The sequence below is a fragment of the Lissotriton vulgaris genome, chromosome 5, assembly GCF_964263255.1.
Source record: "Lissotriton vulgaris chromosome 5, aLisVul1.2, whole genome shotgun sequence".
In the NCBI taxonomy this organism is placed as follows: domain Eukaryota; kingdom Metazoa; phylum Chordata; class Amphibia; order Caudata; family Salamandridae; genus Lissotriton; species Lissotriton vulgaris.
This window is the reverse complement of record NC_141693.1, coordinates 1,391,730,257-1,391,753,978: the sequence shown is the minus strand read 5'-3', so window position 1 is coordinate 1,391,753,978 and position 23,722 is coordinate 1,391,730,257.

Here is a 23,722-nt window from a genome sequence, read left to right as displayed (position 1 = left end):
CCCACAGGAGGATCTTGGACTGCGACCTGTTGAGGCAGGGGATAACATATAAAGAGGATTAGAAATCCCTCTCCAGACTGATAGTTGTGTGTCCTGATTGGGCATGTCCCTGAGGAACTGGAGGAAAGATGGGAAGAGAGAAAGCTAAAGTTGTAACTGGCCAAATTGAAATTGGAGAAAGAAACAGCCTTAGAGGATAAAAAGGTATTCATGGAAATAAAGCAAAAATATTGACTATGGATGAGAGAATTGCTTTTGAGCAATTAGCTCATGAGGGGATCCTTAAAGAGCTGGACCTCTAGGCCAGAGAGGCAGAGTCCAGCAGTTATGGTAGCAGCAATTCTTCGGTGCCCTCTGACAAGAGGATTCACATTCCTAAAGTTCTGTTGCCTCATTTTGTGGTGGGAGACAATATTGTGGTTTGAAGCTTATGAGATTGTTTTATTAATGATTAGGACCCCTAAGGGGGATTGGGGAGCTAGTCTGTGAAGGCAGATCCCTAGCGAGGGGAGGGACACCGGACTGGCCCTAGAGAAGGAGGACAGGATGAGCTATCCCCCATGAAAGAGATCCTTATGAGGAAATATGACCCCAGAAAGGTATAGGCAGAAGTTCAGGGACAGTTAGAAGGTGGTTCAACAGATCTGGGTAGACTGTGTTAATTCTTTTTGCAAGGCGGTGAAGTAAACTATTATCAGGGGTCGTACAGTTTCACTGCAAAGGAGCACATGTTCAGTCTTTGCTTTATTAGATTTATGCTAAGACTTGATTAACAGTAAGCTCTCTGACACCAGGGAGCTTGCAAAGGGGGCAGACCATTGCATCAGCATCAGGGTCCGCAGGAAGGTATCTGGGGAGGTCCACAAGGATGGGCTTGGTCCTCCCCAGAAGAAGGAGGGAAGATAAAAGAATCAAGGGGTTTTTTAAAGGGCCCAAAAGTAGTTCCTCAGGTAGGACTCCCATCCCCCGCTGAAAAGAAAAAGAGATGATTTGCTGATAGTAGGTCTGCAGGGAAAGCACCCCCTAAGTTCTTTGAGTGCCAACAAAGAGGCACGTCAAGGGGGATGCCAAGGGTCCCAAGCAGAAACAGCCCCCACTGGTGGGCCATCACTAGGGATGGCTAGCATAATGCTTAGGGAGGAGATTATCCCAGATAGTGTGGGGGACAGAGTACAGGCTACACTAGTGTCTCTATGTGATACTAGGAAGTACAAGCAGTGGGTCATCCTCAATAGGCAAAGGGTGGAAGCTCTGAGAGACACTGGCTCTAGCATCACAACTGTCAGATGTCACCTGCTCACCTCAGAGCAGCTAGGCCCTGATGTATTCCACCAAGTTGTTGTTGCTGACAACCATGAGAGTCACTATATAATGGCTCTGGTTCCCTTTTAATGGGGAAGGGGTCTCAGGTTCCTTGAGGATAGCTGTGAGTCTGTCCATGCCTGTGGATTGTTTGCTTGACAAAGACTTGGACTGTACAACCTAGAAAGAGGTGTTAGGGTTGCCTGAGTGGGTGTGCCTTACCACAAAGTCCAGGGTACCCTGAGGCCGGTGTCTTCAATGGTTTGTTCTATGTCCTCATCTTCTGAGCAGTTTCTTTTTACGCGAAGCATCTCTCCATACGGGATGCTCCACTTTAGATGGTCCGGGTGTCCGCTGCTAGCATGAAGAACACTATTAGTGGCAGTGGGTTTCCTACGTATTTTTGTGCAGAACAGTTGATTTTTGACAAAGACTTCCACGTCTAGGTAGAACACTCTGGTTTTGCTACTAGATGATGTAAATGTTAAGTTCAGATCGTTGTGGTCTAGATCATCTAAGAATTCTGACAGATGATTTTGGTCTCCTTCCCACAAAACGAATAAATCATCAATATACCTTATCCAAGTTTGTATATTGGACTTGTGCTTGCTCGTAATATGTTTTCCTCCCATACTGCCATAAAGAGATTTGCGTATGTTGGGGCTACAGATGTTCCCATGGCAGTGCCCTCCCTTTGAAGGTAAATTTCCCCATTAAAGAGAAAAACATTGTGAGTTAAGCAATAGTTTAGCATGTCCATGAGCATTTCTGAGTGTTCGAGGAAGCTTAATGACCGTAAATCCAAGAATTTCCTCACAGCTGACAGTCCATTTTGATGTTGGATGGACGTGTACAATGAATTTACATCTATTGTTACCATGGTAAGATTCTCATTCCAAGTAAGATTTTTCAATTTGTTCAGGAAGGCTGTTGTGTCCTTAAAGTAGGACGGAAGAGATTTCACATACTCCATCAAGAACACGTCTATAAAATGTGAGGTTTTCTCAAGTAGTGAACCCATAGAGCTGACTATGGGTCTGTCTGGTGGATTGCTGAGAGACTTATGTACTTTTGGTAGAAAGTATATCGTTGCTGTTATGGGGTTCTCCACCTTCAAGTACATAAATTCCTCAAAGTTTATGAGTCCTCTATCTTTCCAATTCAGAAGTAGCGAATGATACTCTTTGGTCCATCTTTCTGTTGGGTTAATCTCTAGCTTAGTGTAATGATCTTGGATGTTCAGTTGGCGGTAGGCCTCTGTGATATATTGCTCTCGATTTTGCATGACAATATTTCCGCCTTTATCTGTGGCCTTTATGATGACTTTTTGATTGTCTCTCAGTTCTTTCAAGGCCTTTTGTTCTCCTTTCGTGAGATTCCATGATGGTTTTTCATCTCTTTTTTTCTGTTTGGTAAGCTGGTTCATTTCATCTACAACGCTTTCATGGAATAGATCTATTTTATTGCCAGGTGGTAGTTGTGGGCAGAATTTTGATTGTGACTTAAGTCCACTCTCTCCACCCTTGTTGGTCATAATGCCTTCCCGTCTGCAGATGTCGAGATCAGTTTCATTAGTTGTAGACTCAGAGTAGTTATTTCCTGTGGCGTCAGTATGTAGATTTGACATTATCCTCAGGGCAGGTAATTCCTTCCGTGTCAACAGAGATTTTTCAGTTGGTAAAACACGTGAGTTGGATTTATTGGGCGGTCTTGCTTCAAAGTGTTTCTTCAGTTTCGCTTTGCGACAGAATTTGTATAGGTCGATACGAAAATTGGGGATGTCCATTTTAGTTTTGGGGCAAAAAGAAAGTCCTTTATTTAGGAGACTAATACGGTCTTTGTTCAAGATCATGCTTGACAAATTTATAACCAAGTCTTTGTTCTGTGCCATCTTTTTTATTTTTGTTTTTTCTTTTCTTCTCCTCTTTTGGGCCTTGTTCCTTCTTTTGCCACGTCTGGTTGCGGGAGATTTGATCCCCTCCCTCTTCCCCATGTGGTCCCTCGTGCTCTTCCTCGTTGTCTCATCTCCATTTGGGCTAGCCTCATTTCCCCATGAAAATCCAACTTCGCCAAGTCTGATTCTTCATCTGTTGAGGTCGGGTCAGAGCTATCATAGACACCCTGATTGTCATGACTGATGCATCTATCCATAGCTGCTCTATTTCTTAATGAGTCATACTTCCTGGCAAAGGTGTATATCCTGCCATTTGCATAATCTATGCGATCTCGGTTGAATTTACTCGCTTTTCTTTTTTCCACATCCGCTTCATGTTTGAGAATCTTTTTCTCCATGGCCTCCAATAATTCTTTTTTCTCCTCATTCTCGGGATGTTTATCCAGCTCTTTTTCAAGTTCTTGAATTTTCTCCAAGACTCCCTCTAGCTTCCGTTCAGCATGTATTATTAGTGTCTTCATGAGTTTTAATGAGCATTCATTAGTGTCCATCTGCCATTGTTTGATCAAATCTATGTCTAGGTCATTTAGTGTAGGCATAATTAAGATTCTCAAACCCCTTGAAACTCTTTTAAATTCGATATATTTTTCAAGGGTTGTTTTTTCCCACCACTTATTGACCTCCACGATTTTAGCCTGTTGTAACTCTTTGATGATGCTCTGTATTGATCTCTTTTTGTTATCTGAAGATATTGCTGCACTGGTTGAGCTTTGGGGAGCCTGAGCCACCATATTATCATCCAATAGTTGATTTGCTCTCTGCGTGCGATTTGTCATTCTTTCAGCCATTTTTATGTGTTTTTCTCTTTTTTTCTTCCCTTCGTTTTTGTTGTGATATTAGGGTTAGTTGAGTATTCTTAAATGTGTGCACTGCGTGTTGTTGTTATCCGTTTATATTTTTATTTAATATTCCTCTTTCTCGAGTTGCCTCTGTTCCCTTGGTCTGCTCCTCTTGTAATTGCGATTGCTTGTAATATTCTTCTACTCTCTTAAAGAAGAAAGGATTCGCACTCACGGGCACTTTCCAGGTATTTTCTTTATTTTCAATGATGAATGCACAACCAACGCGTTTCAGTGTCTGCTGACACCTTGATCACGGTCGGAGGTCATTACTCTTTTTTTCCACATATATACATTTTTGAAATCTTTGAACTTTTTAGTCACATGACTTCCTGTTTCCTCACAGGTAGGATTCTGGTATATGTAGTTTAAAACAACTTATTTCAATATAACAAGTTCTTTACACTCCTAGACCCCTCTCTTTTTTGATCATACTACATTTAATTTGGGCATTAAAACTCCAAAGACCCAACACAAACTCATCAAACAAATAACGTCCTAGGACCCATATTATCTGTTCAATACGTGCTTCGTTTGCAATATTTCCCAATCAAAGAAGGAAGGGAAGGGGAGGGCCAGGAAGGGGAGGGAAGGAAAGGAGGGAATGGCGGGGTTGGGGTAAGGAGGGGAGGATAATTTAATTCCTGGTGGGGAATTAGTCTTTTAAAGGGTACCCATTATCTCTGAAGGCAACTTCCTTATCGTTCTCAACTAACTGGGTTTCCCTGGAAGTCTATCCTTGTGAATTATATGGGACGGTGAAGAATAGGACTTCAAGGACTATTTTTCCATTTTGAACACAACAGACGCCGGCTTCTAATTTACTTACACGATGAGCAGAGAACGTGTAACTTTTTTTCTAAAAATTGACCAAACTGTGGCAGAAATTGTAGGAAATCACTCCAAAGTGACATATAAAAGAGCAGGCAATTTAAAAGACAAGTTGGTACAAAGCCATTACTGGAAAAATCAAAGTAAAAAGAAACATTGGCTCAAAGCATCAGGCTTTGTAAAATGTTCAAGCTGTAAAGTATGTCAAATAGCAAAGAAATACCAAAACATTCACAGGCTTCAACCAAAGAAAATGGAAAATTCGACAGTTGATAAACTGCAAAACACCATATGTGGTGTACATTATAGAATGCCCCTGCCCCTTGAAATATGTGGGCAGCACCATAAAGGAAAAAAAACTACGAATTCTGGAACATGTGAGAGCCACCGCAAATAAGGACAGGAGCAACGCGGTGGCGCAACAGATGGAGGAGAAACACAACAGTGACTGGAAGGCCTTAAAATTTTATTGCACTGAAAGCGTGAATAAACATGCAAGAGGCGGTGACCGTGAAACAAGAATGAGGCAATGCGAGTCTTTTTCCCCCATATGGTTTGAACCAGGATGAGGAGATGTATGTACATTTTCTATAGCCAGCACATGTAAATAGCTTCTAAGAGACAATAGAACATTGATCCCTTTTTCCCCAACTTCTTGGTTGTTGGGGAATTAAAAATTCACAAGGATAGACTTCCAGGAAAACCCAGTTAGTTGAGAACGATAGAGAGTAGAAGAAAATTTTATGGCTGGGCTCTGCCGTGGAAATCGCACCGCAAAAATAGACGCCAAGCCCCGACGAAAACCGAGTCACCCAGGAAATAATATATATATATATGTATATATATAGTTCCACACCTCCTCCGAGGTAGCCGGGACACCAGGACAGCGGTGCGCCCAAGGGTCGGAGGTCGCCCTTTCCGTGTACTCGCAAATCACAAAGTAAAAAATAAATTGCTGGCGCACTCCCCTCCAGAGAAAAATGTTACCACTCCATTATCAGATGCAAAGAAACGGGTTTATTTTTCCATAATCATTCGCATGGTATCACGAGCTGGATGGAAAACCCAACGCATTTCGACGACAGACTCGTCCTGATCACGGGTGACACCCATGTCTAAAGTTGTTCTTTAAATAAAGTATACACAAGTGAAAAACACACATAGTGAAAGCCAAAACATAGATGTAGGACTTCACGGTGATCGCTTTTTGCAAACGGTGGCCTTCTTAGAAAGGGGTTTTCTCCGTGGAAACACATTGATAATATACATGTATATACTCAACAGCCGAATTAATACATTCGCCAGAATACAATTAACCGCCTGAGGCATCACAGAGCATATTGAATTATATTGTGCTTATTCCTTCATATATACAGTTTTAAATAACTCCACCTAATCGTATATTGTCAATAAATTTTCATTCAGTGAATTGATACCTACGGACATAAGAGGCTGGTATCTATTTGGGACATAAATATTCAGGGTAATGCGCAAATACAATTCTTTGCTCAATTCATCAAAGTAAATGCACAGAGCTAGTTACGTTCTATTGTTTCCCCCAGTGGGTGATTGTGAATATGATAGTAGAAATTATACTGCCCCAGTGGGTAACACATCAAAACAATATCATAGAAACGGCCTAAAGCTCATAAATTTAGAAACCAGCTCAAGCATATTGCGTCAAATTACCCAAAAAAATTATTTGCTAATGAATTAGGAAATCCCAAGTGGGAAAAGAAACTTATTGTACCAAAATATACCATACTGCCTCAAACTTCATAAGTCAATAACAATGTTCATAACAAATTAAATCTCAAATGTCGGTAGATCTTCACAGTATTCTATCTTGATTGCTTTGGTACCTAAACAAAACAAAAGAAAGGAAAACCACCTCAGTGACGATTGTAAGGTAGAATGATTATCCTATACTACAGCCTTAGTTTGCAACAGCTAACAATAAACAAACAGTGAAAAGTTATATCAAGTTACGTGAAGATTAAAAACAATCTTGAAGTCAAACTACAGGAGATTAAAAGAACAAATAACAGACTACTCAAGGAATAATTCAGAGAACGGAATCACCACTTCAATCATTCACCCAAATACCAGGACAGTTCTTCCTCAGAATTCAGCCCTGTTGGGATCTTAGAGTCTAAATCAATGATGTACTGACTCTCCAATTGTTGAAGTTTCCGTATTCTGTCCCCTCCTCTCTTTAATGGGGGGATCCGATCAATGACAAAAAACTTTAACAAATTTCGATTGCTCTTATGAAGTTCATCAAAGTGTCTAGCAATGGGTGACATTTGATCCCTGTTTTGAATTGCTCTCATGTGCTCCAGAATACGTTTCTTAGCGGGGAACATTGTGCTTCCCACGTATTTTTTCGCACATGGGCAAGTCAGAACATAAACACAAAAGTCTGACAGGCACGACAGATGTTTTTTAATATTCCTCTCCTTATTCTCCACTGGAAAGTACACCTTTTTAACATTGGTACTGAACTTGCAGGCCTTACAGGCCATGTAGGTGAAGAAACCTTCTATACCAGTTTTTTTGATTTGCAGAGCACTAACATCATTCCTGCTGAGTTTGTCCTTCAAGGAACCAGCCTTGCGATAAGATATATCAGGAATACTACTCAATGCATCATCTAGAGTAGATTCTGTGCCTAATACATTCAAGTGTTTTCTTAGACTTTTTTGTACCTGCCAGGATTTAGAATGGTAGGTGGCTACAAATCTAATCTTGTTGTCATTCTTGTCCAGGGGTTTTACTTTGGGTACTAATAGTTCTACCTGACTGAGGGAACTAGCTTTCTCAAATGCTACCTGGATAATGTTGGTGTCATAGCCCCTCTCGATGAAACGTTCAGTCATACAGCTACCTTCAGCTAAAAAATCTTGTTCAGAGCTGCGATTTCTCCGAGCCCGGAAGAATTCGCCAAATGGTATGCTCCGAATCAAAGATTTTGGGTTGCCACTATCTGCGTGTAACAAAGTATTACCAGCAGTTTCCTTTCTGAAAAGTTTGGTGACAAGTTTCTTGTTTACCACATGGACAGTTAGATCTAAAAATTCCATTGTGTTGTCACTGATTTAACCTTCCAAACTAAGATTCAGAGAATTTTGATTCAATCTCTGAATAAATTGTTCTGCCACTGTACAAGGACCGTCCCAGATGATAAACAGGTCATCTTTATATCGCAGCCAAAGAATCACATGGCTGCGATATAGATCCTGAGTTCGTGCGACTTGTTGCTCCCAGCTGGCCATGAAAAGATTGGCAAAGCTGGGAGCAAAACATGTTCCCATGGCAGTCCCTTGTCGTTGCCTGAAGTAGCTGTCATTGAAAATAAAGAAATTGTTTTCCAGACAAAACAACATCATCTGGAGCAACATCTCAGTGTGGTCCAAAAATGAGATTGAACGGCCTTTAAGGAACTGATGACATGCTTGAATACCATCTGCATGTCTGATTGACGTGTATAAGCTGCATACATCTAATGAGATCAGCAGATACCCTTCTTTCCAGTCCACATCTTTAATCTTAGTAATGAAATCTCTACTGTCTTTTAAGTAAGACGGAAGTTTTTCCACAAAGGGACGCAAAAAGTGGTCTATATACTTAGATGTTTTTTCCAATAGTGATCCCATAGAGGAAACGATGGGTCTCCCTGGGGGTTACACTGCATTTTTATGCAACTTAGGTAGAAGATATAAGATTGCCACCTTGGGATTGCGATTAAGTAGAAAAGAAGATTCATTCCATTCTAAGATCCCCTTTGCATGCCAATTTTTTAGCATATCATGGTACATTTTGTTAGAGCTTTCAATTACATCCAATGTGGTCCTCTCATAGCACTCCATACAGTTTAGTTGACGCATCCCTTCCTCTAAATATTTGACTCTGTCTAAAATTACAACATTCCCTCCTTTATCCGACTGGCGGATTACAATTGAGGGATCACACTCTAGGGTACGTATCGCTAAACGTTCAGGTTTGCTGAGATTGTCATTGGACCACTGCTTCATCTTAGCCAATTTCTTTAAGTCATTGATTACAAGATTTTCAAAAGTATCAATGCTACAAAACGGTAAGGTAGGGTTAAAGTTAGATTTAGGTTTGAAAGTGTTGTTGGTATTAAGGTTAGTCTTAAAGCCGAAAGACAAAGCATTGATAGTTCCATCCTCCAGGTCTTCATTCTCCAATTGTTTCAGATCAATGAGAGTATCAACCTCCCCTATGGTTTCAATTGCCGGCGGCACTACAGCAGTACTATTGACAGTGCCTTTGACTTTAAGTTTATGCCATTTGTGGAGTCTCAGTTTTCTGTTGAATTTGAACAAATCAATGCGTTCTTGGGAGTACCAAAAGTTAGAGGTAGGGCAAAAGGAAAGACCATGTTGCAAAACATTATACTCCATATTAGATAAAGTACGGGAAGATACATTTACCACATTCTTTAGGTTCAGATTCCTTTTCCTCTTTTTCTTTGACCCCGTGTTTCCACTCCCATGGGGGTTGTGTTTGGTTTGCTTCCAGTCTCCTCTCCTGATTTCTTTTTGGATTGCGTGGCTTCTCCTTCATCGTTGCCTTTCCCTCTTCCTCTTCCGCGAAAGGTTCTGCCCTTCCCTCGGCCTCGATCTATCTGCCAGTTCTGCTGTTGGGCAGATTGGTTCATCATGCGGAATTCCTCCCAAAAATTTGACGATTTAGGAGGATTTTGTACTCTGACTGGTATTGTACCATCTTCTGAGATGTCACTTTCATTTATTTCACCATCCACTTCGTTCCCTGGTTGTACCATATCCAGATTGGCCTGAATGCCTTTCCGTTTCATGGTATCATACTTGCGGCTGAAGGTAAAGATACGACCAGCTTGATAATCAATTTTATCGCGTGTAAATTTTCTTTCCTTTTTTGCCACAATTTCATCCTCATGTTTACAGATCCGTTTGTTAATTTCTTCCATTTTTTTGGTAAAGTTCTCAGCGGTTTCTTCCTTCTCTATTTCATCCTTGAGCTCCGCTATTTGTTTAAGTAGCATCAGTCTATCTTTCCAAGCATGTTTAATTAACATTGACATCATTCTGTTTGAACAATCCATAAGGTTCCCAGTCCATTCTTCAGCCAATTCAACATCAGGATCTTCATGTGAGGGGGAAATTAAGATCCGCAGGCCCCTAGGAACTCGTTTCTCTTCCTGGTACTTTTCTAATGTTATGGCTTCCCACCATCGGGACACCTCTTTGCGGATCAGTTTCTCCAATTTTTGATATTTATTCACAGTAGTGTTGGAGACTGCTGCTTGTTCTACATTGGATGTCTGCTTGGTTTGTTGCAAAAACATAGATTGTGCCCGAAGCCTCCTGCGTGACTCCATTTCATCATCCATTCTTGCTCACTATTACAGGTGTACCACACCTATTATCCATGCATAGTGGTTAGTAAATATTGTGTTGGTAATTAACCCAAAGTTTCTTTATTTTGATCTTTGTGTATTCTGTGGTAAATTCTGTGGTTCCCCGCTAACACGCGCCGGTCCAATCATCACCCGGAAAGTGGGCAGGGAGAAGTCGCGCTGCCGTCTGAAGCGTTTCCCAAAGTGAAAAAGGTGGTGCGTGTTTAAACAGTGGCAGCAATGAAAGTTCTTGCAGCCAACAGGTAAGTTTAGGCAAAAGCGGCTCGAACAGAAGACTCACCCTACGGAGACTCGAAGCAATTCATGCGCATAGTAATCAGCGCTCCCTTCTTCTTTCGATTCTTCCGTCACCGCAGGCTTGAGGTATAAGTCCGAGTTCCACCCGACTGTTACACACACAGTCACCGTTACTCCACACAGCACCACCAATACAACGCATGGCAGTGCGGTCGACCGGCTTACTCAAACAATACAGTTCCACACCTCCTCCAAGGTAGCCGGGACACCAGGACAGCGGTGCGCCCAAGGGTCGGAGGTCGCCCTTTCCGTGTACTCGCAAATCACAAAGCAAAAAGAAATTGCTGGCGCACTCCCCTCCAGAGAAAAATCTTACCAATCCAATATCAGATGCAAAGAAACTGGTTTATTCTTCCATAATCATTCGCATGGTATCACGAGCTGGATGGAAAACCCAACGCGTTTCGACGCCAGACTCGTCTTGATCACGGGTGACACCCATGTCTAACGTTGTTCTTTAAATAAAGTATACACAAGTGAAAAACACACATAGTGAAAGCCAAAACATAGATGTAGGACTTCACGGTGATCGCTTTTTGCAAACGGCGGCCATCTTAGAAAGGGGTTTTCTCTGTGGAAACACATTGATAATATACATGTATATACTCAACAGGTGAATTAATACATTCGCTAGAAGACAATTAACCGCCTGAGGCATCACAGAGCATATCGAATTATATTGTGCTTATTCCTTCATATATACAGTTTTAAATAACTCCACCTAATCGTATATTGTCAATAAATTTTCATTTTACGATTGTCCTGGTATTTGGGTGAATGATTGAAGTGGTGATTCCGTTCTCTGAATTATTCGTTGAGTAGTCTGTTATTTGTTCTTTTAATCTCCTGTAGTTAGACTTCAAGATTGTTTTTAATCTTCACGTAACTTGATATAACTTTTCACTGTTTGTTTATTGTTAGCTGTTGCAAACTAAGGCTGTAGTATAGGATAATCATTCTACCTTACAATCGTCACTGAGGTGGTTTTCCTTTCTTTTGTTTTGTTTAGGTACCAAAACAATCAAGATAGAATACTGTGAAGATCTACCGACATTTGAGATTTAATTTGTTATGAACATTGTTATTGACTTATGACGTTTGAGGCAGTATGGTATATTTTGGTACAATAAGTTTCTTTTCCCACTTGGGATTTCCTAATTCATTAGCAAAGAATTTTTTTTGGGTAATTTGACGCAATATGCTTGAGCTGGTTTCTAAATTTATGAGCTTTAGGCCGTTTCTATGATATTGTTTTGATGTATTACCCACTGGGGCAGTATAATTTCTACTATCATATTCACAATCACCCACTGGGGGAAACAATAGAACGTAACTAGCTCTGTGCATTAACTTTGATGAATTGAGCAAAGAATTGTATTTGCACATTACCCTGAATATTTATGTCCCAAATAGATACCAGCCTCTTATGTCCGTAGGTATCAATTCACCGAATGAAAATTTATTGACAATATACAATTAGCATTGCGTGAGAAATGCGCATGCGTGGCCGCCCGCGCATGCGCATTAGTACCCAAGACGGCGCAGATGAAGAAAGGGAGACCCGGAGACGCGGCGGGCAGCGGCGCGCAAGGTAAGTGCCTTTTAATTATTACTAACGTTTAAATTAAAGGATTTAGGGAGGGCGGGAGGGAGGCGGGTGGCGGCCAGCTACGCTCCATCTGCGGAGCGTGCGTAGTGTCGAATTCTACGCCTGCTACGCAAAATGCGTAGAAGCCGGCACTACGCACACTCCGTGCGTAGCTGCTCGCCCACCCTTAATATATATATATATATATATATATATATATATATATATATATATATATATATATCCAACACTTGTTTTCGTGCAGAAACTCGAGCCGCTTGACAATGACAAACAGCATCATTTTCCAGATCAATGAAACAACACATCGTGGCACAAAACTTCTTTAAGCGTGATTGATTTGTAGCAATGTAACTCTACACGTTTCCGAGCATCTGCTCCTTCCTCACAAGTAACGTGAATGCACTACCATAGTGTTTTTAATTCATCATCTGACACATCTCCGTATAAACAATGAAAACAGACTCCAAACTGTTACATAGAAAACATTCTAATCCATTGAAAAACGTATTTACAAAACTTTCTGCCATAATAAAACAAAACAGAAGTTGTTTTCATTAACATAATATTTAATATCTAATTTGCAAGTGTGATTTACAGGAATATTTAACTACCCGTAAGGTACTCGTGTTGAGCTTGTTTTTAACCCCGTCGGTGCTCATGACGAGCTCAGCTCGTCATGAGGCACAGTGCTCGTGTGCTCATGATGAGCTGAGCTCGTCATTACCACACCCATTTCTATTAGGGCCCAGCACAGGAGAGGAATCTCTCAAGCAGCCAAGGTTTTAAACAAAAACTTTCCATGGGGAAAAAAGCCCGTCAGAAGGCCACTTTTTCACTGTTAATAATAATGTGCAAATGCGATTCACAGGAATAATTAACTGCCCATGGGGTACTTGTTGTGAGCTCGTTTTTGAACAAAAACTTTAATGGGGGAAACATGCCTGTCAGATGGCCACTTTTTCACTGTGTATCTATATTATAGCCCCCGTGGGTGCATGTCACCCTCTTTGAGAGCTCCCGCTATCTCTACTTCATGTAAACATCCTGATGGTGGTAGGCAACCCATAACAACCCGCATTCTACAAACCTCCCCTGTCCCTGCCCAGTTATCAGTCGCTGGACTACTGACCTGATGTGCCTGTTGCTGCGGAGAGTCTCCGACTGTGGTGACTGGAACCTACCGGCCATCTTGTGTGACCCGGCAGCCTGGGGATTGATCCGACGTCGAAGCTGGCATGCCTGAGCCTCGGCCCAGGCCGCTGCTGAGTGCCCAGAAGTAGACTGCACGGTGCCATTGGAGGGCTTCTATTTATGGAAGTCGGCAGAGAGTGGCGCAGGAGGTAAATTGCGTGGTCTCGGCTTGCCGCGACCGTTGAAGCATCGGGAGGCGTTCCTCCCATGGCTGCTGTGTTGTGGGCTAAAGAGCGCTGCACGTGGGCACCTAGGAGGTGCGTTCTCCTCGTGCCTGATGACCTACCTACTGCAGCGATTATCTGAAGCTTCAACTGGTACTGGTGGAGGACTGGGCTGCTGCGCTCTGGCCCGGCCTTGCAGAACACTATAGGACGATCCGCACTGCACCGCCACATTCAAGACCTGCAACCTTCTCCTACAGCCCAAGCCACGGGCCTGATAGCAGGTGAGACGTTGGGCAGCATATTTTGACTTTGGCTCCCCAACCAGGCGGGAGTGTCTTGCTCCTTGTTTCACTGCAGCGATCCGGTGAGGTGTGGAGCCGGCTGCTCCTGGACTCTGCCAAGGCCTTGGGCATATATACCTGCTGACACTGCTGACGGCCTCACTGTGGAAGGGGGAGAATTGTGGCCATATACATTCTACGCCCAATACTGACACCCTACATGTGTATGGAACATAAAGTTTAGGATAACCATCCCCTGCTAGTGGTGATTTCTGACAGTAGTCATTATTTGTCCAACAGTTTGCGGCCTGCCCCATGTATTATTGGTAATCTAGCTGGCTGGCTCACCAAGAGGGTCAGGCCCGTCATCATTGACTGTCGTGGCCAAAATTATACACTACCTGGGGCCATCCTTGCTATTGTCATTCAACCACACACCCACAATGGTCAAAGATAAAGGGAACAAAACGGATCACTGACAAAATATAGAATGCCAAAATATCGACCTACTAAAATAGAGTGGACAAAATATAGAATGCAAAAATATTGAATTCCTATCTGCAAACAGGTAAGTACAAAAATATAGAATCAAAAATACAGTTGTAAAAAATATAGTCAAAATATTGAATTTTATTAAATGTCTTAAAAGTAATTTAAAATAATGAAATAATAAATATAATTAACTAAAACATACTTAAAAATACTTAAATAACCTTAAAATGGTTAAATAATTATTGTAAGTTAAAAAAATAAACATACAATTTTTTTAATACATATAAATATATATTAACGTAATATTAATAAAAAATATACAATATTTTTACCGCAGGATAGTGGGAGGGTAACATTTACTATTACTCTCCAGTGAGTGAAACAGTAGGGAAAGAGTTGGATAGCGAAGGGGTAAAAATGACTATTCCCACTCCAGTGAGTGCAACAGTAGGGAAAGCGTTGGATAGCGGTAGGGTAAGAATTACTATTCGAACTCCAGAGAGTGCAACAGTAGCGAAAGCATTGGATAGCGTAGAGGTAAAAATTACTATTCCCACTCCAGAGAGTGCAACAGTAGGGAAAGCGTTGGATAGCGTAGGGGAAACATTACTATTCCCACTCCAGAGAGTGCAACAGTGGGGAAAGCGTTGGATAGCATAGGGGTAAAGATTACTATTCCCACTCCAGAGAGTGCAACAGTAGGGAAAGCGTTGGATAGCGTAGGGGTAAACATTACTATTCCCACACCAGAGAGTGCAACAGTAGGGAAAGCGTTGGATAGTGTAGGGGCGAAAAATTACTATTCCTTCTCCACACAGTGCAAAAGTAGGAAAAGCGTTGGATAGCGTAGGGGTAAAAATATACTATTCCAACTCCATAGAGTGCAACAGTAGGGAAAGCGTTGGATAGCTTGGGGGTAAAAATAACTCTTCCCACTCCAGTGAGTGCAACAGTAGGGAAAGCATTGGATAGCGGGAGGGTAAAAATGACTATTCCCACTCCAGAGAGTGCAACAGTAGTGAAAGCGCTGGATAGTGTAGGGGTAGAAATTGCTATTCCCACTCCAGTGAGTGCAACAGTAGGGAAAGCGTTGAATAGCGTAGGGGTAAAAATTATTATTCCCACTCCAGTGAGTGCAACAGTAGGGAAGACGTTGGATAGCTGGAGGGTAAAAATTACTATTCCCATTCCAGAGAGTGCAACAGTAGGGAAAGCTTTGGATAATAATAAAAAGTAACACCAATTAATATTAATTAACAGTAACATTAAATTACTTCCCACCCTATCCCCCTATAAACCCACAATCCGTTAAGGAAAATAAATTCATACAATTATCATAATTATCAATTATTCAATTTATACAAATTAATTACCAATTAATACAAATGAATTACCAATTAAAAATGAATTAACAACAAATTAAAAATCAATACCGATAAATATAAAAGAATTATTCACTTAATGACAATAAAATTACTTCCCACCCTATTCCCCTATAAACCCACAACCCGCTACGGAAAATAAATTAATACAATTAACATATTTATCAATTAATAAAAATGAATTACCAATTAACAATAGGTTCAAAATGAATACCAATAAATAAATAACAATATTTGATTAATTACAATTAAATTACTTCCCACCCTATTCCCCTATAAATCCACTACCAGCTACAGAACTAAAAAGCAAAATTAAATTAAAAATGATTAATAATTTCAATAAATGTATATTTAATTTAATCTAATAAATTACTTCCCACCCTTTTCCCCTACAAACCCACAACCCCCTACAGAATTAAATTACGCAAAAATTAAAAAACATAAAATTAATTACTTAAAATAAATTAAACATACATTACAAAAATGATATACACTTTTCACTCATATACTAACATACAAAATACTTTAAAAAATTCGATATTATTAAACATTCGATATATTTTAATGCCTATATTATTTACTTCGATATTTTGACTTCTATATTTTGACAACCAATATTACTTACCTTCAATTTGATATTTTTAACTACTATATTGTGTACATTCGATATTTTGTCCATTCTATATTTTTACTTCGATATTATGTCCATTATATATATTATTTATTTTCGATATTATGGCTAGTTACCGTCGATGCTGCCTAGGGACCAGGAGCCAGCAGCGCAGAGTACTGATCGACCTTCTTTTGCGGAGGTCCTAATGGCTATCTATGCCACGAGGGATGAATTAAACACCAAGATTGACTCTGTGGCTATAGACTTGAACCTGCTTTGATGCGTTCTGAGGAAGATCGCAGACCGCGTGACCATCAATGAAAAGAATGTGGGTACACTACAAACAGAGATGCACGCGCCCAAGGACACGGTGGTCAGCAGGTAGCAGAAACTGGTACGACTGGATGAACAGGCCGAGGACACTGAAAGGCGCTCCTGGCGTAACAACCTTCGCTTTATTGGGTTTCCTGAGAAAGCTGAAGGCTCTTCGATGGAGCTGTTCCTGGAGGAATGGCTGACCAGCATTGTAGCTCTGAAAGAAACCTTCACGCTTCTTTACAGTGGAAAGAGCACACCGGGCACTGGCCCCCTCCCAAAACCGGGGGCTCCCCCGAGAGCTATAATAGTCTTTTTCTTAATTTTCGAGATCAGGACTTACTGCTGCAAATGTCGTGCAACAAAGGCCAATTGCATTATGAAGGGTACTAAATACGCAGAGGGTGCAAGAGCAAAGGCGATCCTTCTTACCCGTAAAATGTCGAATGAGAGACCTGAACCTTTGTACAGTGTATTTTATCAGGCGAAACACCGAGTTGAGTATGGGGGCAAAACATTATACTTTTTCTTGGGGTGAGAAGCGACGGACTGGCTGGAAGCAAGAGGCTCAACGGGCCTGTCTGGTCCCCTCCACCATGACACCACAGAAGCATGGACTCGTAGCCAGTCTCGAGGACGCCGGGGCCAAGGACAGTCACTGGATGCGGCTAAGAGCTACAGCCCTACCAGGATCCGGGTTTGCTCAGACGGCACATTGCAGGCATCGGACATTGTGCCAGACTCATGACCATCATCACCGGTGTTTGAGAGGGGACTATGATGGGGTACCCAAACTGCTCAAAATCCCATGGCGTATGCGAGATGCATACTCGGTAAGACTGAACTATTGAGGACAAGGATGGAAACATTAGCATATCATGGAGTTTATCACAGATCTACACCTGATGGCAGGGGCTCGAGGCCCCCCCTATAGAGGCTGGTTTCCCTTGTTGGAGTTGGAGGCATGTACTCACACCTCAACAGCCTACCATCCACTTATTTCAATGGGAAGGGTGGGGAGGAAAGGATACTGTTATTTCCTTGTTTTTTATATTCTTAAGGTTTGAGAAGTTACAGTTGGGAATGGGGCGACACCTACATACCTGCACCAGGCTACATGTGGCAAGGGTGGGGAATGTGATATTGCCCAGGGATGGGGGGAAGTTGGGGTAGTAATGTTTGATGATCACCAGTCCGTCCTTTTTAGAGCTCAGCTAAGTGGCAATACTGCACTGTATCTGCGGTGGGTAATGCTCACCGCTTAAATTGGGTACGATGGAACGTCAAGCGAAATGTACTGGGGCAGCCACCATGAATAAATTGTTTGTGTGGAACGTGCGAGGCATCTCCACTCTTGAAAAACGTAGGTGAATATTTACTTATTTAAAAAGATATAAGGTGGCTCTGGCATGTCTCCAGGAGACACATGTTGGGGTGATTCTATAAAATCTTTGAGGAAACGATGGAGGGGACAAGTCTATGCCACTTCCTATCCTGGCTTTGCTCAGGGGGCCCTTATATGGATAGCACTGGGGGTTCCATTCCAACACTTACACCATGTTATAGATCCTGACAGACAGTATGTTTTTTTGCATGGGAGGATAAACGCGCCAGAAATATGTATAATTAACGTGTATGCTCCAAATGATGACAATGCTTCCTTTTTTGAGGATCTTCTTGCGATAGCCTGCCCCTACCTGGGAGCTCTGATACTTTTGGTTGGGGACGTGAACTGTGTACTAGATGGCACTCTGGATAGGGAACCTCCAAAGCTACACAGTAAGCCAAAAATGACCACACCACTCCAAGGGATGATACAGGGGCTACAATTGCGTGATGTGTGGAGGGAACATCACTCCACTGTGAGACACTTTTCGTGTTATACACTGCCCACACAAACTTCCAGTAGGATGGATCACTGGTTCCTATCCTCATACTTTGGTTGGAGTTTGGGAGGGATAACATACCAAACAAGATCCCTCTCTGACCATGCCCCGGTCCTACTGGAATTGGGGACCATAAAATTGAGACCCAACATACCACTTTGGCAACTTAACACTGATGCACTCATGGACCCGCCCTTTGTGGCCACGATTTCCAAGAAAATAAGTAACTACTTCAAGGAAAATTCGGGGGCGGCCTCGAGCCGCACTTTGGAGTGGGAAGTCATGAAGTTGGTGATCCAGGGCATATGCATAAAGACCACATTTGGCGTCCGAATGCAGTTGGAAAGGGATGTTGCTCAACACAAATCTACACTGGGGAAACTCGAGGCAGAGACTTGTACAGCCCCAGAAAAGTTGACAGAGTGGACCGTGGCTAAGGAATTGTTCTGACAGATGTCCATAGGTTAGAAAAATACACTTACACAACATATAGTAAACAACTTTATAGGGAGGGTCATAGAACTGGGACGCTACTGGCACAGTTAGTTAAACAGGAAATGGCTGCTACTCAAACATTACAGATAAGGGATGAGGCTGGGGCCCTAGTGTACACACAACATGCTATTACAGAGGCGCTGGCAACCCATTTGGAACTAGTATACACTAACCATCCCGACACAGACTCAGAAATAATGGGAGGTTACTTAGATACCCTGGGGCTCCCCTAGTTATTAGGGAAGAACAAGAGGCACTGGATACCATGGTTATTAGAGAAGAAATACATGGTCACATAGGCTGCCTTAAGACAGCCAAAAATCCAGCTCCCATGGCCTGCCCGCGGAGTTCTACGGGTGCTTCGGACCACTCTTGGTGGATAAACTATTAGAGGTCTACAAGGAGGCATTGGACTGGACTGAACTCCCACCTACCATGAGTGAGGCACTTATCGCTACGATCCTTAAACAGGATAAAGACCCTGATCTACCAGGCTCCTACAGGCCGATATCGCTACTGAACATTGACATCAAAATATTGAGTGTTATCCTGGCTGAGTGCCTTCTCCCACTGATGTAATGCCTGATTTGCCCCGATCAGTCAGGGTTTATACCAGGATAGAACACAACTTATAATTTTCCATGGCTCACACACGTGTGGCATGCTCCTGCTCTCCTGGAGACTGTCGCTACCAATGCTTTATTAGATATAGCACAAGCATTCGACTCGGTGGAATGGCCGTATATGTGGCATGTTCTGAGAAGGATGGGAGCGGGTACGCAATACCTGCAGTGTAGTGACTAACTTTACTTGGCCCCCGCGGCCAGAGTACGGGTGGGTAAAACAGCATCGAGATCTATTGCATTAAAGTGAGGCACCAGCCAGGGATGTCCTTTATCACCGCTCCTATTGGCCATTTCTATGGAACACATGGCTATACGGCTGAGAATGGTTATGGATCCCTGGGGAAAACGGTTGGCGACTACCAATCATGTGGTATCGATTTGTGCTGATGATACCTTGGTTTATCTGAGACAACCGGAGCACTCCGTTCCACTACTTTTGGCTGAAATTAATGCATTTGGCAATATCTTGGGAGTACATGTCAAACCTGCAAAATCTAAATTGATACCAATGGGTAGGTTGGCGGTGGCTACCCCAGACTCGAGGCCTCCCCTGACTATTCCGTGGACGGAAGAGGGGTCAAGATACTTAGTGATTTATTAGGGGGACATCCCGGACTCCTTCCACAGACTGAATATCAATCGGGTGGTGGAGGGTCTGAGAGGTTCCATTTGCTTCTGTGCGGATTTACCACTCTCAATGGGGTGAATAGCAATCATTAAAATGATTTTATTACCGCGGTTCCTCTATACACTGCAGCACACTCTTTTCAAGATCCCGTGATCCTATTTATATACGTTGGAAGTCTTGCTTGGAGACTTACTGTCGGGCAGGAAACGTAGGCGTGTGAGCTTACAGACATTGCAGAGAACTTGGGGGACGGCGGGACTGGAGGTTCTAAATCTAGAACTCTATTATATGGCCTGCCAGCTCCAGTTTGTGGTACACTGGCTCGATGATAGAGACAATTGAGAAAAATCCCTTTTGGCTAGGACATACCGACAACATGCACTTTAAGGGCTCTTGATAATGGGGTAAGCGGTTCCTAACAACTACCCGTATGTAATACATCATGTAGCTAACGTCTGGGAGAGTTTGGTTCAATGGTAATTCTGGCACGCTTCCTACGTGCCGAACATGGCCCTGTAGGAAATCCAACCCTTCGCCATGATTGCCAACTCTATGTCGATCTAATGTTGGAAGGAGGGGGGTTGTCTACTTCTGGGAGACCTTTATAGAGAAGGGCAATTCATACCGCAAGACGACGCACAAACCAAGTTTGGACTGGGAACAGGACAGTTCCTTCAATATGCCAAAATATTGATGTCAGCTCGGGGGATATGGCAGGATTTTTCCTCCAAAACCCCACCACCAATATACTAGTGACAATGTTGTGCATGGCACAGGGGCGACACCTCATCTCTCACCTCTACCGAGCATAACAAGATGATGTTCCATGAGAAAATTTCGGACTGCAACTCAAGTTGGACCAGATACTGCATTCGCCTCTGGCGGCGGAATGGAGAAAGTTACATGGAGCGGTCCATAAGATTAATGCTAATGCAAGATTTAAACTACTCCATTATAATGTCATTCATCAGGTGTATCTAACCCCGCACACTCTCCACGTGATTTATCTACACCACACTGAAACCTGCCCCAGGTGCACTGCTGGTGGAGCAGACTTTTTACATGTGATCTGGCAGTGCTCCAGACTCCAGCCTTACAGGGACACTGTTCTGACATGTATAGGGGAGGCCGCAGGATGAACTATCCCACGGGAGATTATATAGGTACTCTTAGGCCTACTACCTAAACCCAAGAATAAGGCACTGAATAGGAAATGTGTAAATCTGGGATGGCTAAGCAAGGAGTAGTTATACAGTGGATGCAACCTCAACCACCGACACACACTGACTGGCTAAGAGACATGACGGAGTGGGCAATGGTGGAGTTAGTTAGAATGAAATTTGTGATATGAGGTGACAATGCAGAAGATGATAGGATGGCATGGAATGCATGATAATAGACATCCAGGGAGACCAAGATCAGACATACCAACATGCTAAGCTGGGGAACGCTACCCAGAGTAATGTGAGCATTGATATGATATGATATGATAAAAGAATTTGTACAGCGCACGTTCACCAACGGCTTCTTGGCGCTTTTGGACAGACAAAGGAAAAGACTGCAAGATAGAAACATTAATCAATCAATAATCAATCAAAAGCTTGAGAGAACAACCAAGTCTTCAAAGCCTTCCTAAAGGAGTGATAAGAAGAAATAAGACGGAGGTCAGAGGGAAAGGAGTTCCAGAAAAGGGGAGCTTGAGAAGCGAATCTTAGTCCCCCGAGCCTTTTCTGCTTGAAGGGGCACATGAACAGCAAGTTGGAGCTCGCAGAGCGGAGAACTCGGGAAGGGATATATCGATGAAGGCGAGAGGATATGAAAGCCGGGCCTTGATGGGCAAGGGCCTGGTAGGTCAAACAGCCCACCTTGAAAAGGCTGCGCTGGATCACAGGGAGCCAGTGCGGGCTCCTCAAGAGAGTCTTGGTTGAACTAGTCCTAGGCTGCTGAAAGACCAGTCTAGCCGCTTGATTCTGGATAAGCTGAAGTTGATGAGACTGGTAAAGGGGAATACCAACATACAATGCGTTCCCATAATCAATGCGGGAAATAACCAGACCAAGCTTAACTTGGACTAGGGCCTCATGAGTGAGGAATCTGCTAATCTTTCTGATGCTGCAAAGATGAAAAAAACACGCCAACATCAGAGATTTAATTTTGGATTTCATAGTCAGATCCTCACTGATGGTGACTCCAAGACTCTTGACCGAGCTCACCGGGCAGGGGGCACTTCCCAGCGAGTGTGGCCAGAAGACAGAGTTCCAGGGGTTGCCCGGAGGCCCGGTGAGCACAAGCTCGGTCTTTCCTGGATTAAGCTTGAGTTGGTTCGCATTCATCCAATTGCTGATGTATGACATAGTTGACTGAAAGTTCTCAATAGAGGCAGGAGAGGAATCAATGTTGAAAATGTGCTGGAGGTCATCCGCATGATTGAAGATGACCCCTGGTCTCTCACGCAGCCTGGAAATGAGGGGGGAAATATAAAGGTTAAATAATAACGGGGGAGGGAAGAACCCTGAGGGACCCCACAAGTAAGGCCATTAGCTTCAGACGTGAAGGGTCCAAGACGAACACCTTGCTTACGATCTTGTAAAAAAGAGGTGAACCACCTAAGCGGGGTGCCACTGATGCCGGTGCTCTTGACCCGTTGAAGAAGGATGGAATCATCAACGGTGTCGAACGCTGCCGACAAGTCGAGGAGCACCAGATGTTTAGATCAGCCCCTTTTTTAAGTTCGTCATGAACTGCCACCATCACGGATTCTGTGGAATGCTGCGGTCTAAAACCGGCCTGATGTTGTTCTAAAAACTGGGAGCTTTCCACAAAGGAGCCAAGGCAGCTAGAGACATGGGCCTCTAAGTGTTTGCCCAAGAAGGGGAGCAGGGACATTGGCCGAAAATTGCTCAATATCGCCGGATCTGCCCCAGGTTTCTTAAGGATAGGTGAAACAACGGCGGATTTAAATGTACTGGGACCATCCCCAGAACAAGGGAATTATTGAGCAGCGAGAGGGGCACCTCTGGGAGACTGAGGAAGATCTCACAGGCAATGTGGGCAGGGCAACTGTCAGCGGGAGAGCCAGAGCAAACCTTGCTAAGGAGAGATACAATCATTTCCCGTGTGATTAACGGGAAGTTCGAAAATGAGGAAGGATTGTTGGGGATATTGCCTGTATCAAAGCTTGCGTCGGGTGTAGGGATACTTGCTTTGATTAAGCTATCTTCTCAACAAAATAATTGTTGAGGGAGTCATGAAGATGCTGAGAAAAGGAAGGGGTCATCGTGATCCGGTCAGGTTTACTAGCCCAGGCCAGGAGAGGTTGGTGCATCAGTAGATGATACGGTCTACGTTGAGGGTGTGCATTCCGTTGGGACTCACGTTGCTCTAGGGGA